The sequence below is a fragment of the Mus caroli genome, unplaced genomic scaffold (genome assembly GCF_978045245.1).
Source record: "Mus caroli unplaced genomic scaffold, Mus_caroli_1 scaffold_9, whole genome shotgun sequence".
In the NCBI taxonomy this organism is placed as follows: domain Eukaryota; kingdom Metazoa; phylum Chordata; class Mammalia; order Rodentia; family Muridae; genus Mus; species Mus caroli.
Genome location: NW_028227264.1, coordinates 126,949,506 through 126,974,411, shown reverse-complemented (window position 1 = coordinate 126,974,411; position 24,906 = coordinate 126,949,506). Strand labels below are relative to the sequence as shown.

Sequence of the window (24,906 nt, the reverse complement as noted above, 5' to 3'; positions counted from 1 at the left end):
TGTCTTGGCTGTTCTGAACTCACTCTACAGACCCGACTGGTCTCAGACTCAGAGATCCACTTGCCTCTGCCTCCCAAGTGCTGGGATTAAAGGTGTGCACCACTGCCACTGCCACTGCCCCTTTGGGTTCCTGAGGCAGGGTCTCACTATAAAGTTCAAGCTGATCTCAAATTTGCAACTCTCCTGCTTTAGCCTCCCCAGACCTGGCATCACAGACATGAAGCATCGCACCTAGCTATGGTTTCATCAACACAAGTACAGAAAATGCAGTGAAATCAACCATAATCTGTAATTCAGCTATTATTGTCATTATTAATAGCAACATATTGAGGTATAATCTGGTTTTTATTCCCATATTTATATATAATTGACATCCATATTGGATATTTTCATATCCTGTATTTTTTTATGTAATTATATGGTACATCAAGCATGTTTTGGGCATGAAATTACTGCCATGAGGCACTACATCTGCTGCTTGTAATTTTTAAAAGTCAGGATCTTATGTGTTCAAGGCTGGCTATGGCCCTACTATGCAGATGAAATTGGTCTTGAACTAGCAATCTTCCTGTTTCAGCCTCTTCAGTGCTAAGATTATAGATGTAAAATACCACAGTGGTTTAAATTACCTTTAATTAAAGGTTAACTGGGGGCTGAAGAGATGGCTCCTTGGATAAGAGCACTGACTGCCTTTCCAGAGGTCCTGAGTTCAACTCCCAACAACCACATGGTGGCTCAAAACCATCTGTAATATAATAGGATCTAATGCCCTCTTCTGGTGTGTCTGAAAAGAGCAACAGTGTACTCACATACATAAATAAATAAATCTTAAAAAAAAATGGACCATAATTTATTTAACCATTCCTCATATTGTGAATTCAGGTAGCTTATCAATTTTACAGTAAAATATTCTTTGATGAACACCTTTGAATCTTTATTAGCAATTCTCACTGACTGCTTAGGATAAATGTATTCAAGAAATTTAGAGATAAAATGGTTTTCCTTCACTCATTTAAGAAAAAAAAAAAAAGGATGCATAGTTGTTGAGGATATTTGATCACACTGTGAACCCCAAGAATGTGTTATATACTGGAAAAAAAACACAAAAAACCTGTTTCTAGTTGTGGTGTGGTCAGCTCCTCCCTTTAATCCCTTTGGGTGGAGCACAGACACGCCCTTAGTACACTTCTTCCTTCCTTCCTCCCTCCCTCTCACAGAGAGAGTTTCTTTGTTATGAGTGTTACACACATTGCTGGCCCTTGTCAATGCACTATGATAGGTTAGCAAGCAATACAAAAAGAGAAAAACTTCAAAAGATAAAAAAGAATAAGACTCTAAGTTATAACAGTGGGCTGGTGAGATGGCTCAGCCATTAAAGGCTAGGCTCTCCTCCTAAAATATGCTACAGCATAAAACTAAAAGAAGATAAAAGGGAACAGGATGTTGGGTTGCTTAGTATTTCTTGCTTGATATTTGGCCCATTTAAAATTCTGGATTTGGGGAGGGAAGGTCAAGGCACCTCAATGGTACAGTACATACTTAGTGTATGCAAAGCCTTCCCGTCAATGCTAGGCACTACCACCCATCCTGCAAGTCAGTTTAAGAAACGTGGCAGTATTTTAAGGACTCACCACACACAGTATGCCGTATCTATGATTGAGTACACTCACAGTTATCCAGAGGAAGAGGAGTACCATGAGCACACCACCCAACCCGAAGAGAAAGGAAGGAATGGCTTTCCAGAGGTGGACACCAGAGGCAAATGTCCAAATGACAGAGATAGGAGTAAGGTAGGTTCTTTCAGACAGATAAGGATAAGAAGAACCGTTACAAACTGGCAGGCTGTCTTCTTGATGAGTACTGTGTAGGCAGAAGCTCTAGGCTGACCTCAGGAGAAATACCTGCCAACCAGCAGCACCAGTTCCCCGACAACACTACAGTGGGTGCAGCAGCTGGCCCCAAACTGTGGATCTTGCCAAATTTAGCTCCAAAGCTCTAAGTTTAGCTCAGAAGTCCTTCTGCATATAAATGTTAGATTGGGCCTTGAGAGCAGAGTCTGTATAATAAAGTCCATGCTCCATGGATTTCCCTAAGAAGCTGTGAATAGTGCTGTTGTCTGAGACAGGGTCTCACTTATGTAGGCCTGCATGAACTCATACAGGTCTTTCTGCTTCAGCCTCAGGGCTGGAATTTAAATGTGTGCCAACATGCTAGGCAGGAGCTGTAGATTTTAAATGGCTGTGACATACTAACGTAACAAGACCATGGGCCTTTAAGCTGATGAGCAACCCCTCACTTCCTGGTTCTTCCCCCTCCTAGTAACTTACGTGGATGGCAGGCTCTTCCTGAGCATTCTCTCAGTCCTCCACAGCCATCCAATTCAGCAAAGCTGAAGGCTCTCAGCACAACCCTTTGTTTACATAAGCCAATCAGGACCAAGTATTAGGCATAAAAAGGGCCCAGGCAGAAGGCCAGGCTTCCTCTCCACCTCAGTAAAGCTCTGGCTCCTCTACTGTCCTGGCTCATTATTCTTCACTGTTTTTAAGACAAGAACCTGGGGTCACTCAGAGTGATTCAGTGGCTGCTGCATCTCCATGGCCATATTTTCTCTAGAATTAAGCCCACCTGAGCAAGGAGATAGCTCTATCACAGTCAAAGACCCCCCCCACAACATGGAGAGCTAAGGCAGAACATGTAAATCAGAACAATGGTAGGGAGCCCACACCTAGAACTCCAGCACTCTGGAGGCTAAGGCAGGAGGAGGCCACAAGTCAGAGACCCCGTCTAAAAAGAAAGCAATCAAACTACAACAAAAGCCCAAACAGGCATGGTTGTGCACACTGGATGAAAAAGAGATGAGAGGAGAGGAGAGGAGAGGAGAGGAGAGGAGAGGAGAGGAGAGGAGAGGAGAGGAGAGGAGAGGAGAGGAGAGGAGAGGAGAGGAGAGGAGAGGAGAGGAGAGGAGAGGAGAGGAGAGGAGAGGAGAGGAGAGGAGAGGAGAGGAGAGGAGAGGAGAGGAGAGGAGAGGAGAGGAGAGGAGAGGAGAGGAGAGGAGAGGAGAGGAGAGGAGAGGAGAGGAGAGGAGAGGAGAGGAGAGGAGAGGAGAGGAGAGGAGAGGAGAGGAGAGGAGAGGAGAGGAGAGGAGAGGAGAGGAGAGGAGAGGAGAGGAGAGGAGAGGAGAGGAGAGGAGAGGAGAGGAGAGGAGAGGAGAGGAGAGGAGAGGAGAGGAGAGGAGAGGAGAGGAGAGGAGAGGAGAGGAGAGGAGAGGAGAGGAGAGGAGAGGAGAGGAGAGGAGAGGAGAGGAGAGGAGAGGAGAGGAGAGGAGAGGAGAGGAGAGGAGAGGAGAGGAGAGGAGAGGAGAGGAGAGGAGAGGAGAGGAGAGGAGAGGAGAGGAGAGGAGAGGAGAGGAGAGGAGAGGAGAGGAGAGGAGAGGAGAGGAGAGGAGAGGAGAGGAGAGGAGAGGAGAGGAGAGGAGAGGAGAGGAGAGGAGAGGAGAGGAGAGGAGAGGAGAGGAGAGGAGAGGAGAGGAGAGGAGAGGAGAGGAGAGGAGAGGAGAGGAGAGGAGAGGAGAGGAGAGGAGAGGAGAGGAGAGGAGAGGAGAGGAGAGGAGAGGAGAGGAGAGGAGAGGAGAGGAGAGGAGAGGAGAGGAGAGGAGAGGAGAGGAGAGGAGAGGAGAGGAGAGGAGAGGAGAGGAGAGGAGAGGAGAGGAGAGGAGAGGAGAGGAGAGGAGAGGAGAGGAGAGGAGAGGAGAGGAGAGGAGAGGAGAGGAGAGGAGAGGAGAGGAGAGGAGAGGAGAGGAGAGGAGAGGAGAGGAGAGGAGAGGAGAGGAGAGGAGAGGAGAGGAGAGGAGAGGAGAGGAGAGGAGAGGAGAGGAGAGGAGAGGAGAGGAGAGGAGAGGAGAGGAGAGGAGAGGAGAGGAGAGGAGAGGAGAGGAGAGGAGAGGAGAGGAGAGGAGAGGAGAGGAGAGGAGAGGAGAGGAGAGGAGAGGAGAGGAGAGGAGAGGAGAGGAGAGGAGAGGAGAGGAGAGGAGAGGAGAGGAGAGGAGAGGAGAGGAGAGGAGAGGAGAGGAGAGGAGAGGAGAGGAGAGGAGAGGAGAGGAGAGGAGAGGAGAGGAGAGGAGAGGAGAGGAGAGGAGAGGAGAGGAGAGGAGAGGAGAGGAGAGGAGAGGAGAGGAGAGGAGAGGAGAGGAGAGGAGAGGAGAGGAGAGGAGAGGAGAGGAGAGGAGAGGAGAGGAGAGGAGAGGAGAGGAGAGGAGAGGAGAGGAGAGGAGAGGAGAGGAGAGGAGAGGAGAGGAGAGGAGAGGAGAGGAGAGGAGAGGAGAGGAGAGGAGAGGAGAGGAGAGGAGAGGAGAGGAGAGGAGAGGAGAGGAGAGGAGAGGAGAGGAGAGGAGAGGAGAGGAGAGGAGAGGAGAGGAGAGGAGAGGAGAGGAGAGGAGAGGAGAGGAGAGGAGAGGAGAGGAGAGGAGAGGAGAGGAGAGGAGAGGAGAGGAGAGGAGAGGAGAGGAGAGGAGAGGAGAGGAGAGGAGAGGAGAGGAGAGGAGAGGAGAGGAGAGGAGAGGAGAGGAGAGGAGAGGAGAGGAGAGGAGAGGAGAGGAGAGGAGAGGAGAGGAGAGGAGAGGAGAGGAGAGGAGAGGAGAGGAGAGGAGAGGAGAGGAGAGGAGAGGAGAGGAGAGGAGAGGAGAGGAGAGGAGAGGAGAGGAGAGGAGAGGAGAGGAGAGGAGAGGAGAGGAGAGGAGAGGAGAGGAGAGGAGAGGAGAGGAGAGGAGAGGAGAGGAGAGGAGAGGAGAGGAGAGGAGAGGAGAGGAGAGGAGAGGAGAGGAGAGGAGAGGAGAGGAGAGGAGAGGAGAGGAGAGGAGAGGAGAGGAGAGGAGAGGAGAGGAGAGGAGAGGAGAGGAGAGGAGAGGAGAGGAGAGGAGAGGAGAGGAGAGGAGAGGAGAGGAGAGGAGAGGAGAGGAGAGGAGAGGAGAGGAGAGGAGAGGAGAGGAGAGGAGAGGAGAGGAGAGGAGAGGAGAGGAGAGGAGAGGAGAGGAGAGGAGAGGAGAGGAGAGGAGAGGAGAGGAGGAGGAGACTGCTGCTCCTAAGTATGGTGGAGGAGAATGTTTATTATCAATATAAGGGAGACCTAACCAGAGGGACAAACATCTAAGAGAGTTCAGAGTGGTCACCACCCTGAACCATATGGGTAGAGGAGGAGAGGAAGGGAAGAGAGAGGGAGGGACCAGGTACAGCAGCCAGGAGGCCAAAGGTCAAAGGAAGGGCAGCCCAGCCCCTGGACTGGAGAGTCCAGAGTAGAGGACAGGGTGTGCCAACCATGCTCTTTAACAGTAGGATAGCGGGATGCTGGGAGAACATGGGAGGCCTGGTCCACTCTGATAAGTTAATTAGGCATTCCCTATTAACAGACACCTGGCCTTAGCCCTTAGGTGGCTGAGGTCGGAGGACTTAGAATTTAAGGTTGGGGTGGCTACACAGTAAATCTGAGGCTTATGCAGTGAGTTTCTCTACAAAACCAGAAATAACAAACCCAAACCAACCACAAGATAAATGATGGTCAAAAAGGAGAAAAGATAATCTTTTCAGAGTGCATGTTCAGACTGGCCTTTGAGATTAGAACGGGTGTATTCCTCTGCTTCTGGAATGCTGGGATTAAAGGTGTGTGCCTCAGAACCTGGCTATGATACTAAGAGGACCAGCTGTGATGCATGTCTGAGATGCTCACTCTATACTTACATTTATTTTAGAAACTCGTTCTTTTACATGGCTTGAAAATCTGTTTCCTCAAAGCTTGCACGTGAGGGCTGAGATGTAGCTCACATAACATGCAGAAAGCTCTAGGATTGATCCTCATACCACCCCCAAAAGGGAGGATGACTGACGAGATGACTCAGCAGATAAAAGCTTTTGACATGTAAGCCTGACCACCACATGTGTGCTCACATCTGTAATCCTAGTACTCTAGGTGAATGGGAGGCAGAGAAGGAGAGCTCTCGAGAAGCTTGTGGGCCGGTTCAGCAGATATAAGATACGCTGCCGCAAACAAGGTGGGAAAAGGGACCAACTCCAACTCCTCCCAAGCTGTCTTGACTTTCCTGTGTGCTTCACACAGAAACAAGTAAGTCCCAGTAATGTGGACACGCAGGTGGCATTACCCTATTTGATTTCTAAATATCATGCATGATGGCTGACGCTACCTCAGTCTTTGAAATACTTGGGAACTGAGGCGTAAGAAGAGGCTTGAGTCAGGAAAGCATGAGGATGTGAGTTTGGGCCCATAGCACCCATGCAAAAGAGCTGGCCCTGTGACCCTTGCACTAGGAAGTGGAGGCCAGGGAGAAGACAGAAGGACCCTGGGGATCACGGACCAGCCAGTCTGCCCAATCAGTAAGCGAGAGACTGTCCCGGGTAGCTTGACAAGAGCCCAGAGCTGAGGGAGTTTCAACTGGGGAACTGCCCAGATCAGATCAGCAAGTGAAAAACTGTCCTGATTGCTGACTGCTGTGGGAGGACCCAGCCCACCATGGGGAGCGCCATCCCTAGGCAGGTGATCCTGGGCTACATACAAACGATAGCTAAGCATAAGCCCAAGAGTCAGCTTTCGGATGAGCAGTCATCAGTGCTTCCTCAGGGGTCTCTTCTAAGATCCTGCCTTGAGTTTCAGCCTGGCTTTCCTCGATGGTGGACTATAAACTGTAAGAAGAAAGAAACCTTTTCCTCTCCAAGCTGCTTTTAGGTCAGAGTTATTTATCGTAGCAACAGAAAAACAAAATGGAATGGACAACCAGTCTCAAACAAACAAACCATGGATCTCTACAGAGGAGGATATGACAATCTGGACCTTTTGCTCCACAGGCATATTATGTGGGTCTGAACATGTACACATACATATACCACACACACACACGTGCACAAAGATAAATTTAAAAAAAAAATTAAAAGAAGACTGGCAAAATAGCTCATTGGAAAAAGGCCCCTAGGGCCAACATGGTAGAAGAAAGGAAAGAACAGATTCCTACAGCTTGTCCTGACCGCCTCACACATGCAATGGCATAGATGTGCTCATACACACACACAAGACACAAAATAACATAAAATCAGATTAGCCAGTGAAAAACTGCCCTGATGTGGGAGGGCCTAGCCCTCCATGGGGAGCACCATCCCTAGCAGGTGGTCCATAGATAAGACCTGATAAATGTTATGTATAAAAAAGCTCAGTGGTTAAATGCACTAGCTGCTCTTACAGAGGGCTAGGGTTCCGTTCCCAGCCCACAGCCATCAGTAACTCCAATTGCAGTTACCCTCACCTAACCTCCTCAAGAACCAGGGATGCATGAGGTAGATAGTTGTACATGCAGGAAAAACACTCAATATACATAATAAAAATTATCTTAAAAATGATTAGGAGGCCGGGGGTGGTGGCGCACGCCTTTAATCCCAGCACTCGGGAGGCAGAGGCAGGCGGATTTCTGAGTTCGAGGCCAGCCTGGTCTACAAAGTGAGTTCCAGGACAGCCAGGGCTATACAGAGAAACCCTGTCTCGAAAAACCAAAAAAAAAAAAAAAAAACGATTAGGGTTTAGAGGGAGAAAAGGGAAGGGAGAGAAAGATTCACTTATGTATGTGCCTGTGCCTGTTACCCGTGGAGGACGGAAGAGGGCATCAGTTCCCCTAGAACTAGAGTTACAGATGGTTATGACCTGCCAGGTGGGTGCTAGGAACTGAACTCAGATCCTCTGCAACAGCTGCCAGTGCTCTTAACCACCTCTCTCCAGGCCCATAAAAATTTAAATATAATAAAAATATTTTAAGGTAGAAAGTGATCATGGAAGACACCCAGTGTATATCTCTGTATATGTATTTATACACATATAAATTTTTAAAAAGTGTTATAGGACTGTCTTTTTGTTTGCTTTATAGTGTGTGTGTGTGTGTGTGCGTGTGTGTGTGTGCGTGTGTGCGTGTGCGTGTGTGTGTGTGTGTGTGCGTGTGTGTGTGTGTGCGTGTGTGTGTGTGCGTGCGTGTGTGCGTGTGTGTGTGCGTGTGTGTGTGCGCGTGTGTGTGTGTGTGTGCGTGTGTGTGTGTGTGCGTGTGTGTGTGTGTGCGTGTGTGTGTGTGTGTGTGAGTGTGTGTGTGTGTGCGTGCGTGTGTGTGTGTGTGTGTGTGTGTGTGTGCGTGTGTGTGTGTGTGTGTGAGTGTGTGTGTAGGTAGGCAACTCAGAAGGTTACTTGTGGAAGTGACTTCTCTTCTCACCACATGGGTTCCAGGGACTGAATTTAGTTTATCCACCAGATTTGGCAGTTAAGTGCCCTCCCTAAACCCTAGCCTACTGAGCCACCTTAGAGCCTTAGCTCACAAACAGAAAAAGCCCTTATCCCTGTGACCCTTAAAAATATCTAGGGAGTGGGTACTATTATACTCATTTTACATATGAAGAAATTGAAAAAAAAAATTAGTTGATAACTATCAGCAAATGGTAGACCAAACATTCAACAAGAATGCTTTTTGCTCTCTATCGTTTTTTTCAAGACGGTTTTTCTGTGTAGCCCTGGCTCTCCTGGAATTCAATCTGTGTATCAGGTTGGACTCAAACTCAGAAATCCACTTGGGGGGGTGGGGGGGTGGACCACACCCAGGGGAACCCCTTTCTTAAAGTGAAACTAATAACAGGCTACTAACAAAAGGGAGAAGCTAGGAGAAAGAGGGGTTCAGAAATGGTCTCATATCAGCATCACCAGAACTTAATACGGTAGCACCCGGACTGGAGGGGCAGAGGCAGGAGGATGAGGAACTCAAGGTCATTCCTGGCTATACGGCAAGTCTGAGGTCGTCCCCAGCTGTGTGAGACCCTCTCTTAAGCAATTAGATAAGTAAATAAAATCATATAAAACAAAACAATCAGAGTTGCCAAAATGTCTTCCTAACATGTGTTTTTAATTATTCTTAAATTATGCTAAACCACCCTTTACAAAAGCTTTGATCTTCCCTAATCCCCCGAAAGGGAGAGAGTGGAAGAACACAAATGATAAAAAGAAACTGTGATCTTACTTTTCTAACACCTTTAAGAGCTTTTTTCCTTGACCTTTACAAAAGCCCTGATAATTAGAAAACAAAATTAAAAAGACACTTTCAGTTGAAAGAAAATAATCTTTTGGTATTTTTTAGGGAGCTTGAAAATGACTGAAACAGTTAAAAAAAAAATAAGGCTTTAGATATATCCTACCCACCCCTAAATCAAATGAAAACCACGTTTTAAAAAACTGTCATCTTTTAATTTCCCAGCAGTTCTTCCTCTCACAGGCTATTCCTGCTCTGGCTGCAGACGGAGCTGCTCCAGTGACGTCAGAGCAGTCTCCCAGCAACGGCTGAGGAGGGCTGTCCACCACAGGGGTTTCCTGAAAAGCTAATGAGAAATTACCCACATATTTGCTGAAATATCAAGATGCAGAGCCGCAGAAGAACCATGCTTACCACCACGCTTGCAGCCCTGCCTCTGTCTCCAGTGAAGAGAGAGCATCCATCGCTCTTCATTTACTCTACAGCTACCCTTGTCTCCTCCACCCTACTTCCGGCTAAATAAAGTTAAATTGTTAGTTTGAAACATTTATGGATATAATAAATTACTGAGGTACCACAGAAAATAGAACTGCATATCTAAGCAAAACAGTCCAATCTAGTATTTTTTTTTTCATTTCTTACGAAGAATTCTGAATAGTGGCAGTACAAAACGAGAAATAAATCAAGAAAGAAAATAAACAGGAATGTTGTTAAAGGAACAAGTCGGCATGTGCTATCCAAACATGCAAGCTTTATACACAAGGCGGCTTTAGCTTTTCCTAGGCTCTAGTCTACTGAGTTCTTCAAATTGACCTCCGCAGGTCGCCTCAGAGATCATTTATATTAAAATGGACAGGCTTAAAAGGAACTGAAAGCACAAATAGAATCCAAAACTAACCATCTAGGGCTGTTAAAGCTCACAACTAGGTTTATACCTGGCAAGTCCTTCCTAACCTTAGCTTTAGCTATACAGATTCAAAATTAAATTTTACTCTGAACTACAATGGCAAGGACTTTTATATAACTGCCTATTTTGAGGTCTAGAAAACAGCACACAAAGTGACCAGGACCAGTATAAATACAGAAAAATCCCACACTCCAAAACTCAAATTTAAATTAACAGCTTCTGGGTTCTAAAACCTTCATGAGCTCGTTTTCCTTCTACATTTAGAAATAGGAATTAGGTAAAATTCATTAGCATCAGCACTCACGGGGTTAAATTCAAGCACCTTGCTTCAGCGATCCGACTCTGGTCTAAGCCTGCTGTGAGGAGAAACAAGCACAGGTACCCTATAGCTAAACATCCCACTCCAGCTTCAGCTCGAGTCAGTGGTGCCCAGCCGGCAGCGAGTCACAAAGACTTCAGATCCATTTTTCTTCTTCCTTCTCTCTGACCCCTCCCTCACAGAAGAAAAAGACTGCAAACAAAATAATACGTCACTGGAGGCAGAGGGAATCCCATCTCTGCACTCTTTAGAAACCAGAGCCAGCAAACAAAAACAAGCCAATTATAAGGAACAAACAAGCCACCCAAAATTAACAGTGGCAAACCCAGAGAAGCCTTAATACATCAAACAGCATTTGTAGGAAAACAGTTTAGCAAAATTCTCCCAGATGCTTGTAATCACAAAGGCTCTGGAGATGCGACAAAGGCGACATATTTCTCTTTAACACATCTGATGAGTAGGGACAGTTACATAAAGACACAGGACACAGAGGCACAGTCACCAGTCGGGCATGGAGGGAGAGCTAGGTAATGACACAGTGAAGGATATTTATAGGGGATTCCCTGCTTCCTGCAATGTGCGTCAACAGCATCACCAAAGAGAACAGAAATCACAGTGATTCTCATAAGCAAAATCTGAATGAAGCATTGCTTAAAATAATCATGGAAGAAGTAGAATCAGCAAACAGTACAAGTTGTAGCAAACCTAATATTTAAAATATTTTAAAGATAAAAACAGCCTCGGAAAATGTCCAGAAAACCCCCACAATATTTAACATTTGAAAACTGAATTTCCATAGTGTGTATTGTACAGGGAGATCAACAATGCTATTTTAAAATGCCAATTTTTGTCACCTCTCCTCTCTCAGCCTGTGAAGTCCAAGGACTTTTATTTAAAGAAAGAAAATTATCCAAAACTCACCCCGGATGGATCTGCACTTACACCAGCAGCGAGCTCACATTATTAATGGAGACCTCATTGTAAGGATCTGTTCTGCCTGCCGGAATTTTGCCGGAAGAAATTCCTTCTGGGAAACCTGTGCCTCTTCCCCCGCCCACAGTCCCCAGCCGCCCCCCTTCACCCTTGAATGAAATGCTACTGATCCTTGTTGCTGCTTCTGCAGCTAATTGCTATGATGAGATATTCTGAAGCGGACCATGGCCCAGCTGTTTTAAGGATGTCACTCAGAGCTCTGACAGACAGACAGGCAGACACACACACACACAGGGGAGGGGAGAGGAGAGAAGAGGAGAGGAGAGGAGAGGAGAGGAGAGGAGAGGAGAGGAGAGGAGAGGAGAGGAGAGGAGAGGAGAGGAGAGGAGAGGAGAGGAGAGGAGAGGAGAGGAAAGGAGAGGCTCCCCCCCCCCCCCACCTCCTCTTCCTGCTTTCATTCAGGTACTTCTGTGGCATGCCTGCCTCCACACTGCTCTGAGGACAGCTTTTAAAGATACAGCAGCAGCTCCTTTTTTGCTGCATATGTTCAGCTGCCAAAATAGACTTTTTAGTGAAGAATAATGATTTGGGGATGTAAAAGTTCACTTTTAAATTTATCCTGCCTTTTTCTCACCTGCAAAATAATTGAGGTCAAAGAAATGCTTTTTACCTAAAAGCTACCAGGCTCAGCTTTAAAAATGTAAAACAAAGACCAAACACAGTTACAGAGAGTTGTCTTTCCAGCAAGCTATATTTAGTAAAATCATTTTTTACTTGGAGGCAGAAGATAAGCAGCATGGAACACTAGGAGCTATCTGTTTCTCCTCCCATATTGCCCCCCCTCAAAAGACCAAGCAGAAAATTGCAGTTATAAAATGAGGAAAGGGGTGGGGGGCAGGAACGACTATTACAAGATAAGGATAAACATATTACAATAAAGGAGTAAATTCTCAGGAGACCACAAGGAAAGAGCAGTAACTATGGAAAGGATAAAGTGTGCATAGTGAGAGCCAGCAATGGTGGCTCACACCTGTGGGAGGCAGGAGGTGTGCTTTGATTCAAGGACAGTCTATCTATAGAGAAAAGACTGTTTTGCTGTTTCTGTTGTTGAAACAGGGTCTCACTATGTAGCCTTGGCTGGCCTGGAACTCACAGATATCACCCTAATTCTGCTCCCCAAGTATTGGGATCAAAAGTGTGAGGCACCACATCCACATATCCAGCAAAGACTCCATCTTGGGAAATCCCTGAGCCTGAACATCATCTCCAGGGATCCACCCTGGAACTTCTAATTTAAATCCTGTACGGTGGCTCACACCCATGATCCCAGTACTCTTAAAGACTACAACAGTTCAACGTCTGCCTGGGTTGCAGAACCCTGCCTCCAATAAACAAAGTAAGTGTGGCTCCAAGTTTAACTGGTCTAAATGTGGCCTTCAAAGTCTCTCTCCTCCCTCTTTGGGTCCCTTCCTTTCAATCATAGAGGATTAACTCCGTACCCTGCACACTCTAAGAATGTACTCACTGAGCTATACACCTCCAGCCCTAGGTCCTACTTTTGAAGTACCTAAAGAAAAGTGGTAATAATATCTAATCTACAGGAGGCAATACACCCTAGAGATAGCAAAATCTGTCACAACACAAAATTACTATGGCTAAAGTCAAGGCAACCTAAGTATAGCAAGAGAAGCTAAGAAACACTCACCTGGGACTGGAGGGATGGCTCAGCGGTTAAGAGCACTAACTGCTCTTCCAGGGATCCTGAGTTCAATTCCCAGCAACCACATGGTGGCTCACAACCATCCGTAATGGGATCCAGTGCCCTCTTCTGGTGTGTCCGAAGACAGCTACAGTGTACTCATATACATAAATCTTTATTTAAAAAAAAAAACAAAAACCCACCCATGCACACACCTTCAATCCCAGCACTGGGAGGCAGAGGCAGGATCTCTGTTGAGGTTTGGTCTTGCTGTTTACTGTAATGCTAAGTGCATAGACCTTGTGACCCTACCCACAAGTTATTTCTCATTGGTAAATAAAGATGCAGGCAGTCAATAGCTAGGCAGAAGAAAACTAGACTGGGTTTAGGTTTCCTGTGCTTTGGAATCAGAGAACTTCGAGAAAAGATTGAAAATGAAGGAAGAGCTGTCATGGGTTAGGTGAGCCATAAAAAAATGTGGCCCTGAGGGCTGACTAATTGGTGTTAAGAGCAACTCAGATGAAACATAGTAAGTAATAACTTGGGGTTATCGATAAGAAAGTAGATTCAATCAGCACAGAGGGTAGGTATCTGGCCAGCTCTTGTGCTACTTAAGACTAATTGTAAATATAAAGGTTATGTGTGTCTTTTATCTGGTAACTAAATGATCAAAGGCAATAGAAACCCCTGGTTGGGATTAAATAATTTCCACAACAGATCTCTGACTTCAAGTCCAGCCTGGTCTACAGAGCACGTTCCAGGACAGCCAGGGTCAACAAAAACCTAATCCATGGAGCTGGAGAGATGGCTCAGTGGTTAAGAGCCCTGACTGGTTGCTCTTTCAGAGAGGACCTAGCCTTAATTCCCAGCATCACCTACTGTAACTGTGGAGCTACCCAAAGTAACTCCAGTTCTAGAAGACCCAACATGTTCTCTGGTCTCTGAAAGGCACCAGGTAGGCATGTTCACACCTGTAATCCCAGCACTCCCACAGGCATGGTGGTTCACACCTATAATCCCAGCACTCCCACAGGCATGGTGGTTCACACCTGTAATCCCAGCACTCCCACAGGCATGGTGGTTCACACCTGTAATCCCAGCACTCTTATGGGAGAGTCATCCAGAAGCTTGTGGACTGCTATGCAACAGAAAGGTGGACACAAGGGAAACCGTGTTCAAACAAGGGAGAAGCAAAGAACAAATTTCTGAAATGTTGTTTTCTAACCTTCATATGTATGCCAAGCACATTCTTATTACCCCTACACCTCAATTTAAAACAAAGCAACAGCCCTCAACAGCATTTAAGAAAGCAGTGTTCAGTTCTGAAAAGGCCAGAAACCTTGGGTGGAGACTGACAAGACAAGTGAAGCAAGGACTGGAGTCTCCTGTGCTGGCTCCATCGCTCTGAACTTAACCAGACCAAATACCCCACTCCTTGTGCATATGCAAAACTTGTACGTCAATGCTTTGAACTACTCTATTTATAATTGAAAAAAGACCTAATCTTCAGTAAGTTAACAAATGTGATTCAAAAAAATGGAAATTTACTCAGTGATAAAAAAATAAATTAACTACTAAGATATGTAACAATGTATATGAATCTTAAAGGCATACTGGATGACAGACACTAGTCTGGAAATGTAACATATTATATGATTATATTTACATGATTTTCTGGAAAAGCAACAATTATAGAAACAACAGATACACTGGTGGTTGCCAAGATCTAGGAGAAGAGAGAGGACTGACTACAAAGCAGAGCCACCAGAAGCAATACAAACGTTATGTGTACTGTGTGGTAGAGACTGAGGACATAGTTCCATGGCAGGGCGCTTGTTTAGTTTGTTTGAAAGCTAGGTTCTATCCCCAGCAATGAAAAAAAAAAATTCTTTTTAGAAAGTAATTCACCTACTGTGGGTAAGCATCAAAAAGAAAACGTTAGAAAGAAAGGAATGAAGGCTGCAGAAGACTAGTGTGGAACCCTAGACTAACCGTGAACTGCCGCTGAGATGCAGCTCGGTTGGTGGATGCCTGCCTGCAGTGCACACACCATGGCTCATCCTCAGCACTGTACACGCTGTGTGTGCTGGTACAGGCATGATGCAATCTCAGCACTAGGAAGATCACAAATTCAAGGTCATCCTTGGCTATACAGACTTTGAGTCCAGACTTCATTACATAAATACAGAACTAAAAAATAAAATAACTTGGAAGGCAGAGGAAGGGAAGATCTCTGTGAGTAAAAGGACATTTTGGTCTACAGAGAGTTCTAGGATAGCCAGGGCTACATAGTGAGACTGTCAAAACAAAAAATAAGTTAATAAATAAAATAAAAATTAGATTATTGATAATTATTAAAGGGTACATGGTATGCTAGTTTGAAATATCCTATTTACTTTGTAAGTCTGGTAGTTTTCACTAATAGAGAGTAGACATCCATGCCAGAAGAATTCCAAGTTTGAGGCCAGACTGGGACTATAGTGAGGCAGGGGTTTTACAAGAACCAGAAACAGCCAAGAAATATTCAATGTAAGCAGAAAGCTTGTTTTACAAGCCAAGTAAGAAAGTGCTTCAGAGAAGAAAAAGAACCACTGCTGTAAGAACTGACAGGTCACTGACAGGTCACTGACAGGTCAGATAAGATGAGATGAGAGCCTCCATCTGACCACATCCAACTGCGGATTCAAAAGAAAACACGTGTGGGATGCTGAGGCAGAAAAGATGGAGCGCTCAGGACCAGCCTAAGCTACTGAATGTGTTCTGGGAAAGCCTGGGCTACAGTGAAACCCTGTCTCCAAACAAAACACTAGAGCTCTGCAGATAGGGAAGCTGTTCTTGTCCTCAGTCCCTAAACAATGTGAGGCTTCCAGAGCACTTACATTCTATTAGACATTGTAGGACTGAAGCACATCTGGGTTTGGGTGGCTGACTCCCCCAAGGGTACACTAAGAGAAACTACCAGGGCTTTACAAAGGCGAACAGTGACAACTGAACGGAAGGGGCCAGAGACAGCAAGTCTGAGCACTCCTTTCAAAATACTTCCTTATGAAGACAGAACTACTGCAATATATTTGAATGATGTGCCTTTCTTTAAGAACCATTTTTGGGCCTGGAGAGTTGGCTCAGTGGTTAGGGGCATTTGTTGTTGTTGGAAAGACCAGGTTCCATTCCCAGCATGCACACAGAGGCTTACCACCTCCTCAGGAAGCAAATATGTAGTGTGTGCACATAGACAAAACACTCATACAATAAAATAGTAAAAATAAATTGTAAAAAAAAAAAAAAGAATTAATTTGTTAAACCCATGTGGAATATAAAGTCCTGCAGGATTACATGATTTCAAAGCAAGTTATGATGCTGGCAAGATGGCTTGGCAGGCAAAGGTCTGCAGCCAACACTCCACAGGCTGTCCTCCAACCTCACACAAGTGCCACAGCATGTGCATGGCCCATGTAATATACACACAAAATAAATGTGAAAAACAAGCTGCATTTATCATTTGCGAACATTTTATTTAGTCTGAGCAATATTTTGTTTTATTTCTTTATTTTGATTGAGCCAGGCCTTGTCTAGCCCAGAACTCTGTACATAGACCAGGCTAGCCTCAAACTCACGGAGATTCATCTGTCTCTGCCTCCCAGATGCTGGGATTAAAGGCGTGCATCACCATCCCTGCCCCATGCAATATTTTAAACACTTTGGGGTCTTTATTTTGACAGAATCACACTCTATCATCCAGGCTGGCCTACAATTTAGTATGTAGCTCAAGCTGTTTTTAAACTGGCAATCCTGCTTTCACCTAGAGAGTGCTGAATTATAGGCAATTATGGGCACTTCAAACAGCATTTATTATTGTTGTTTGATGGGTTTTGTTTTCTTTTGTTTTTGTTTCTGAGACATAGTCTCACTATGAAATCGAGGCTGGTTTCAGACATATCCTTTCCAGTGCTGAGATTAGCGGTGAGTACCACTATGCCCAACTGTTCTTGTTTTTGGTTTTGTTTTTTTAACACTGGAATTCTAGTCTTCCTAAATCTGTTGGTAATCCCAGCTACTCAGAAGGCTGAGGCAAAAAATATCAAAGGTTCAACACCTACCTACAGTTCCATGGTGAGTTCACGGTCTAGGAAATTGGCGAGACCCTATCTCAAACTCACAAGTAAGGACTGAGGATGCTACGCTGTGGTTCAGCTCACAGCACTACCTCGTCCACGCCCCTGCCCTGCTCTCACAGAGAGAAAGAAGAAAACCCTACTGTCCTATAATAAAAACTATTAAATAAAAAATATACCTATAGGGAAATGTTCACAAGCAGCACTTATAATGGATAGAAACCTGGGAATGTCAAATAACTAATAATGAATACAACAGTAACTGATGGCACATTCACATAAATGACTCAGAATGACAAGGGAGAGTAATTAGGATAGTCTAGAACAGCGCAGTTCTCAACCCGCCCTATGGGGGGTTGCATATCAGGTATCCTGCATGTCAGATATTACATTACAATTCATAAAGGAAACAAAGTTATGAAGTAACACTGAAATAATTTTATGGTTGGGGGTTGTGGTGATTTGAATATGCATTGCCCACAGGAAGTAGCACTATTACGAGTTGTGACCTTGTTGGAATAGAAGTGGCATTGTTGGAGGAAGTGTGTCACTGTGGGGTTGGGCTTTAAGAGACTCTTCTCCTGGCTGTTTGCAGTAGAGTCCATTCATTCCTGCCTTCAGATCAAGATGTAGAACATCAACACCACCCCTGCCTGGACACTACCATGCTTCCCACCATGATGACAATGGACTATAAACCCCTGAAACAGCAGGCCAACCCTACTTAAATGTTTGCCTTTAGAAGAGTTGACGTGGTTATGGTGTCTCTTCAAAGCAATAAAACCTTAACTAAGACAGGGGTCAGCACAACATGACATATATGACGGTTAAGCCACTGGCCTAGAACACACACTCAAAACTCTGTTTATTAGTTGTTAGTACTTACAAAGAAGATAATGGGATAAATGTATACGGAGAGATTAGGAAGATGGACAGAGGTAAAATACTTGTGCACAAACCTGAAGAGTTCAACCCCCAGAACTCACACAAAGTCAGGATGGCAAGCTGCACACCTACAACCCAGCATTCAGAAGCAGAGGCTGGGTCTCCAGGAGAAGCTGCTCTGGGCTCAGCAACAGACCTTGCATCAGTAAATGAAGTGGACAGCATTTGAGGAAGACACATGATGTCAACTTTGAGCTTACACACACATAAAAACACAATATACACAATGAACACACACATATACAAGTACATTACATATAAACACAAAAATCAAAAACTATATATAAAAGAGAAATTTTCTTTTAAAGTACAGTAGGTAATGTTTTCTTTTTATATGTATTTACTCATAGCAATGTCTAAAATGTCTTTAATAATCATGGACTGATTATTTTCAGGTATTTTAAAACTAGCTATTCTCAGACTCAACTACAGAATTAATGGATGACAAAGAAAGGCATAAGCAAATGGGAATTTTTAGATTTTCTCACACTTTAAGATGTTAACGTAAGCTTTAAAACCAACAGGTTCCTCAGCATGTGTTCAGATCTTGAGTCCTCAAGTTCTGAAACAGGCAGTACAAGAACCCCAGTCAGAGTTTTCCCCATACGTCACAGGCGCACTGCAGCATCCCAGACAACTACTTAGGATCTCTCTGCTTCACACAATTTTATTTATTCAAGGATGAAATTTAAATTCACTGGCGATCTGTGATCCTTTGAATAAATGGTCACTGTAGGTCCACAGGGAATGGCACTCTCAGGAGGAGCAGCCTTGTTGGAGTACATGAAGCCTTACTGGAGGAACTGTCACTGGGTGTGGGATTAGAGGTCTCAGATGCTCAAGACAGGCCCAGTGTGATTCACTCTCTTCCTGCTGTCTATGGATCCAGATGTGGAACTCTCAGCTTCTCCTTCTGCACCATGACCACCTGTGTGTCATCACACTCCCCAACATGATGATAATGAATAAACCTTGGGCTGTAAGCCTGCACCAGTGAAATGTTTTCCTTTAGAGGAGCTGCCTTGCGATGTCTTCTCACAACAATAGAAACCCTAACTAAAACACTATCTTTGAAATCATATGAACACAACAGTAAGAAAAGACAGCTCACAGACAATTGGGAAAAACTGAACATGAACTTACTATCACATGACTCAGAACCAATTCTGTATAAAATCATAATGAGACAGCACTTAGACTTTAAAATCCTTATTGTTACAGATATTACTGAAGCTCGTCCAGGTGAAATGCCACATGGACATAGTCCAGCTCTGAGGCTGGGGAGACAGTGAAGGACTTGTCATGCAGGTGTGAGTCAGGCAGCACATGTGTAACCATGGTGACCCTCTGATGAAAGGGGAGTGACAGGAGACTGCCTGGAGGGTCACAGGCCCGCTAGACCAGCATACAGAGCAGCAAGCAAGTGAGACTCCTTATAAAAGAGAGGTCAGACCCTTCCAGTCATCCCATGAACTGCACATGGACACTGCATTGTGTTCATGCATCTGCACATATATCTACATCATACTCAGACATAGCAACACACAGATTAGAAAAGGAGGGAATCATTCCAACTTGTGTTCTCACACCATGTTGCTATCAAATGCCAGTGCAATCTCTAGTCTGTATCATGATTTATTCAGACTAACCACTTTATACTCACAAACTGACCAGTAGTAAAGTGAACAAGAATCAGCTGGCTACAAAAACTGCTAGCAAGGATACTGGTTAGTCACCTAAACAGATTAAACGCCTTTAATCCCAGCATTGAGGAGGTAGAGGCAGGTGGATCTTTGTGGGCTTGAGGCCAGCCTGGTCTACAGAGTGAGTTCCAGGACAGCCAGGGCTATACAGAGAAACCCTGTCTCAAATAAACAAACAAGAACACACTGTTTACTTAAAGAATGAGGAACTGATTACAGACCTGATACTGTGTCACTCTGTGGAATTCCATATTAACAGAAGGCCACTGAACTCTTACAAATAGCCCTTTGGTATCTAGATAAAAAAATTGCTCAGACCTTCAAAATATATTTATACTTCCAAAGAGCACTATACCTAATGCCTTCAAAGAAAGCACAGCAACCTAGCTTTTGTGAAGAGACCAACCTAACACTCTGCGTGACAAATGTGGCGTGAGACATGGCTACATGCTATATTTTTTTCATGACCAATACATACATGACCAATACATGTCTAAAGTAATGAACATTGTATCATTTCTGTAAATACCATTTGTGATGATCTTTGGTCTTGCCTGAAGCCATTCAAATTCTCATTTCTCAATTCTGGAAAGGGCAAGCCAGGATGCATAATACTGGCTAGACCAGGAAAGAAAGGTAACTCATTCCACTACGATGATACTCCAGAATAAATAGTCTGATTAATATATTTATTCAAATTAGAACCTTAACTTTTGTTTCCTATTTTTACCTCACTTTTTGGTTTTTTCTTTTTACTGTACAAGTGGACAACAGTATTTGACTGAAGAAATTTCTTTACTAGGAGGGTTTAATTATGATCTTGGTTCTACTGACTCTAACCTGGTAATGAGGCCAAACATTGTGAGCTCAAGGAGAAGAGAGGAGTATGTACAGATTAACAGCTGCTGGGCAGCATGAATCGTGGGCCACTCAACAACAACAAGATGCAATTCTGAATCACATGGTACATACACCTGTAACTGCAGTACTGGGAAGACTAAGGCAGATCACAAGTTCAAGCTACACAGCTCAAAAAATAAAATAAAATAAAATAAAATAAAAGTGATTCTAAGCTGGTTTTTAAGAAGCCATAGAAATGTCTGGGCAAAGGGAACGTGAATGGGAACAAGAGAAAATAGAAAACAAGGTGAGTTCAACTTGTCTGACAGGTCCAAAGAAATGCGGCATCTGTGAGGAGGCAGCAGAGCCATCCTCAGTCCTGCCAAGCAGTATGGGATATCCACATCTGAGGTCCACTGCTGCCTACCAGCAAGGAGTAAAGGGCAGTAAGGTCCCAGTTTCTTGGTCAGTACAACTGACCAGAAGCAACAACAGAAGGCCCAAAAGGTTCTTCTGGTTCAGTAGATTAAAAAAAAAAAAAAAAAGTCATTCCCCACTGCCCCAGAAGTCGTTTTAAAGGCACTCAAAGACTGATAAAGCAGCAGCTTGAAGGTCTCACACAGTTTAGTGACTGACCAGCCCTCTGCTTACAAAGCTCAAACGGTTCCTGTTGTAAAAAGTACACAATACTCAACAGCAATATGTACAAACAGAGGAAAATGATCCTTTCCTTAAACGAGATCCAGGGAGAAACCCACACTGAAGACAAAGTGCAAAAGCAGCTTTGATGGGCTCAGACAGAGACAGACAGAAGCGCCTCTCAGAGCCACACCTCCCAGAGCCATGGCCTTACTTTTAGGCCCACAAACAACATTTCCAAACAAAACAAAACCATCTTCCACAACCCGTATCTCTACACCAGGGAATTTCAAGGTCACATTTGTAACAAAAAGGAATCTCGGCTCCCTGCTGTGCATTTCATCCAGATTTCTCTCCTCTGCTCTTAAATAAACACTATAATAGTAGGAACTACAGAAGGAAAAACATCACCAGAAGAGAACTCAGCGCAACAGTCTCTACGAGCTGAGAGCTTCTGTGGCCCAGCAGAACACAGTACTAACCCAAGCTCATTCACTGTGTAACACGTGCTGTGGCCTCTTCCCACAGTACGTGAGACCTTCCCAGGATTGGGCCAAGTGGGGTTTAACATGAACCAAATCTGTCAACCGTGGTAAAGACAGACATGTAGATTCTAATGAGCAGTGGTGAAAAAAGAGAAAACAAATAAAATCAAACTATACTGCTCCATTCAGTTCGAAACAATGATAAATAATTCAGGAAAACTGCTGCAATACAGCACACAGCAGCAGGATTTAAAAATAGACCAGAGGTTCAGGAGACAAGGCGGGAGCATCGGGAGTCACAGGAAAATGGTTTTGATGTCAACAAGTTCCCAAGCCCTTTGCGATAAATGGAGGCTAGTGAAACTGCCACTCAGAGCAGCAGAATTGCGATGCACTTGTAAACATACATATGGCGAAGAAAACATCCTGCATTTGATTTCTCAGGACCAGACAGACGGCTCTGCAAGTACTGGTGCTTGCTGCTAAGCCTGATGACCTGAGTTCAATCCCTAGGACCCACATAGGAAAGAAGAAAAGCAATTTCCAAAAGATGCCCTCTGACCTCCATCCACGTACACACACATAACACTAATGTAAAAGATATGACATAGTATTAATGTAATTTTGAAAAGATATAAAACATGCATGTGAGGTTAGATATACACACATGTACACATAGTCCTTGTAAGTATGAAACCAGTCCCAAACAGCCAAAATTATATGACTGTTTAAGATAACTTTTTTTTTATCTATTTTTCGATTTTATAAAAGGGTTTCATATAGTGCAGGCTAGTGTCAAACTCAGACTATAGCTAAGACTGACTCTGAACTCCCAATCGTTCTGCCTCTAAGTAATGGGGTTTCAGCTATGCACCACCACACTCAGCCAAGAGAACCCTTAATGATAACTAGTCTACCAATAAAAGTATAACATAGAATAGGAAAGAAACAATAACCTGGTTCTCTTATGTTACTTTATTTTAATTAAGCAAATAAATAGCACCAAAGAAACTTCCTAAATCACAGGCCAATACATAATTAATCCAATAGATCAATAAGCACGATACTCACATTTCTTTAGAAGAAATTGGGCTGAGTTCGTTTACAACTGTGCCTTTCCACTTAAACAACACAAAGGCCAGTTGGATTTGGACTAAGATGCACTGAATTTTTTGTTTTGCTTTACTTTCAATTCTTAAATTCTTTTAAGTACTACGAGGAAATGCTCAGAAAATAACAGCATTTTTAAAGGTAAAAGCTGTGATTTTTAAAATGTTCTGTTTAGCTCACTTGGCATGGCAATGTCTGGCCAGCTGTTCTCCATTCCTGCCTGCCAACGTGTAGAGGAGATCTCAGCTTTCTATTCTACAAACCTTAGCTCTCTCAGTGTGACAAGGGACAATGTGGTCAGACATGCCTGGACTTGAGTCCTGGCATTAGTACCATTCTCTATCAGAGCAAACGAGCCCTGTTCCACTCCTGTAGGCAGTACAGATGCTCCTCTCACTTGCCCATCACCATAGATCAAGATGTCAATGGAACCAGAGGACAGATCCTAGAAAGGCTGACTCCCCTTCCTATCGCAAGTGCAGAAGTCCCTGCCCAAGGAGCCCAGGGTCCTCAGTGGGTCTCTGCTCAAATCATATCCACTGTGCTATACCTTTCACAGCCTGAATGGTGAGTATAATAGTAATAATAATAACAGTAACAGTAATAATAATAATGGATGGTGTATAGATAAAACAAAATGTGTGGGTGTCCCTGAAGGATCCCTTTGTACCTCACAATTGTGGAGACTCTTCACAACTCCAACTTGATCATCTAGGTCACTATGAAAGCACATTTACCATGGCAGGAGGGAAGGAGACATCTATATCCACATTTGTGATAAAACTTAAGGCACAGTGTAGGTTTGCATGCATGCTGTTATAGCATTACGTTCAGTTATAAAAGGGGTCAGAGGAGAACCTGTGGGACTTAATTCTCTCCTTCCATCCCAGGAGCACTAAGGATCTACCTCAGGTAGTCAGGCTTTATAGCAAGCACATCTCTCACTGAGCTGCCTCAGCGGGCCCAGAACCTAAATCATTAGGATGACGCCTACCCAACACTATCACATACCAGCTCTAGGATTTCAAGTAGCTCCTCATGCCTCATTGTACTGAGCTATAAAGCAGCATGCCAAAAATCTCCTTCCTAGCATGTTAATGAGATTAAATAATTTCCAAAGTGTTTGCAGGATGCCTGGTTCACATCGAATCTATGACTAAAGCAGCGCTGTCATATGCTCTGCAGTCACTCTGCTCCTCTCTTACAGGCAGAAAGGTGACACCAAAGTGGGGCCAATTTTAAGAAACTAAAACCAAACACAGTTGTCCATGAATCCCATTTCAGGATTTCCTTCACGGACTCCATGGAAGTCTAATAGCAGCAACAGCAGCAGCAGCCGCTGCCGCATCCTCACCACTGTCATCATTACCACCATCATCATCATCCAATTCTTCCCATTCAAATCCATGTTCTAACCCTAATTCCACTTCTGGGAATATATTTAAAATAACTTAAAACAGGATATGACAGGTATTTGTATATCCATTTGCAAGCACTATTATTCATGATACCTAAAAAGTGGAAGCAATCCAAAGTGTCCATCAAGAAGAAATGAATAAGCAAAAGGTAGCACAGAGCTGCAGTGGAATACCACAGAGCCTTAACAAAGAAATTCTGTCAGTGGCAATATGCTTAAGGTGAACCTTAAGAACATCACGTGAGGCACAACAAGAAAAACAAAACCAAGCATGCACACTTACAACTCCGGCACTTGGGAAGTAAGAGCAGGAGGCCCAAGAGTGCAAAACGCTGGGCTCGAGTGGATGTGAAGCCAAACCAGGCTTCATGGGGTTCTGCCTCAAAACACACAATTAAAACGACTACATCCATTGCTATTAGGTCTTGCCAAGGTAAGTATTGCTAAATCATTAGCTACAAAAGTGCAAGGCTGCAGTGACTAGCTGATGTTCTAGTGTCAGCGTGTAGGCACATGCATGTAATACACACAGTGTAATATGTACTTAGGTGTGTCATGAACAGAGAAGCGATCCAGAATGACTATCTGATGTTCTAACATATAAGCAGCAGCGACGATTCCCAAGATAACAACTAACCAGGCTGTACTAAAGCTCTGGTTTGGTGCTTTTGGTGGTGGTGGTGGCTTTTGTTTTGTTTTGGTGTATGGTATGCCACAGTGCATACACAGAGGACATTAGTGGACACAT

At 44.3% G+C, this 24,906-nt stretch overlaps 1 protein-coding gene across 14 annotated transcripts in view; it reads right to left on the bottom strand.

The window, feature by feature from the left end:
* The window catches only part of R3hdm2 (R3H domain containing 2), a 123,117-nt gene that overhangs the window by 69,823 nt on the left and 28,388 nt on the right, over nt 1-24,906 (bottom strand). Inside the window, exon 1 of one of the 14 annotated variants that reach the window (XM_029482206.2) lies at nt 11,197-11,220. The exons of 12 other annotated variants lie outside the window; for them this stretch is intronic. The gene's annotated coding sequence lies outside the window, so the exon portion shown is untranslated. Of the gene's footprint in view, nt 1-10,260; nt 10,397-11,196; nt 11,221-24,906 lie in introns of those variants that run through there. One more of the 14 variants, XM_029482205.2, reaches the window with a different exon arrangement.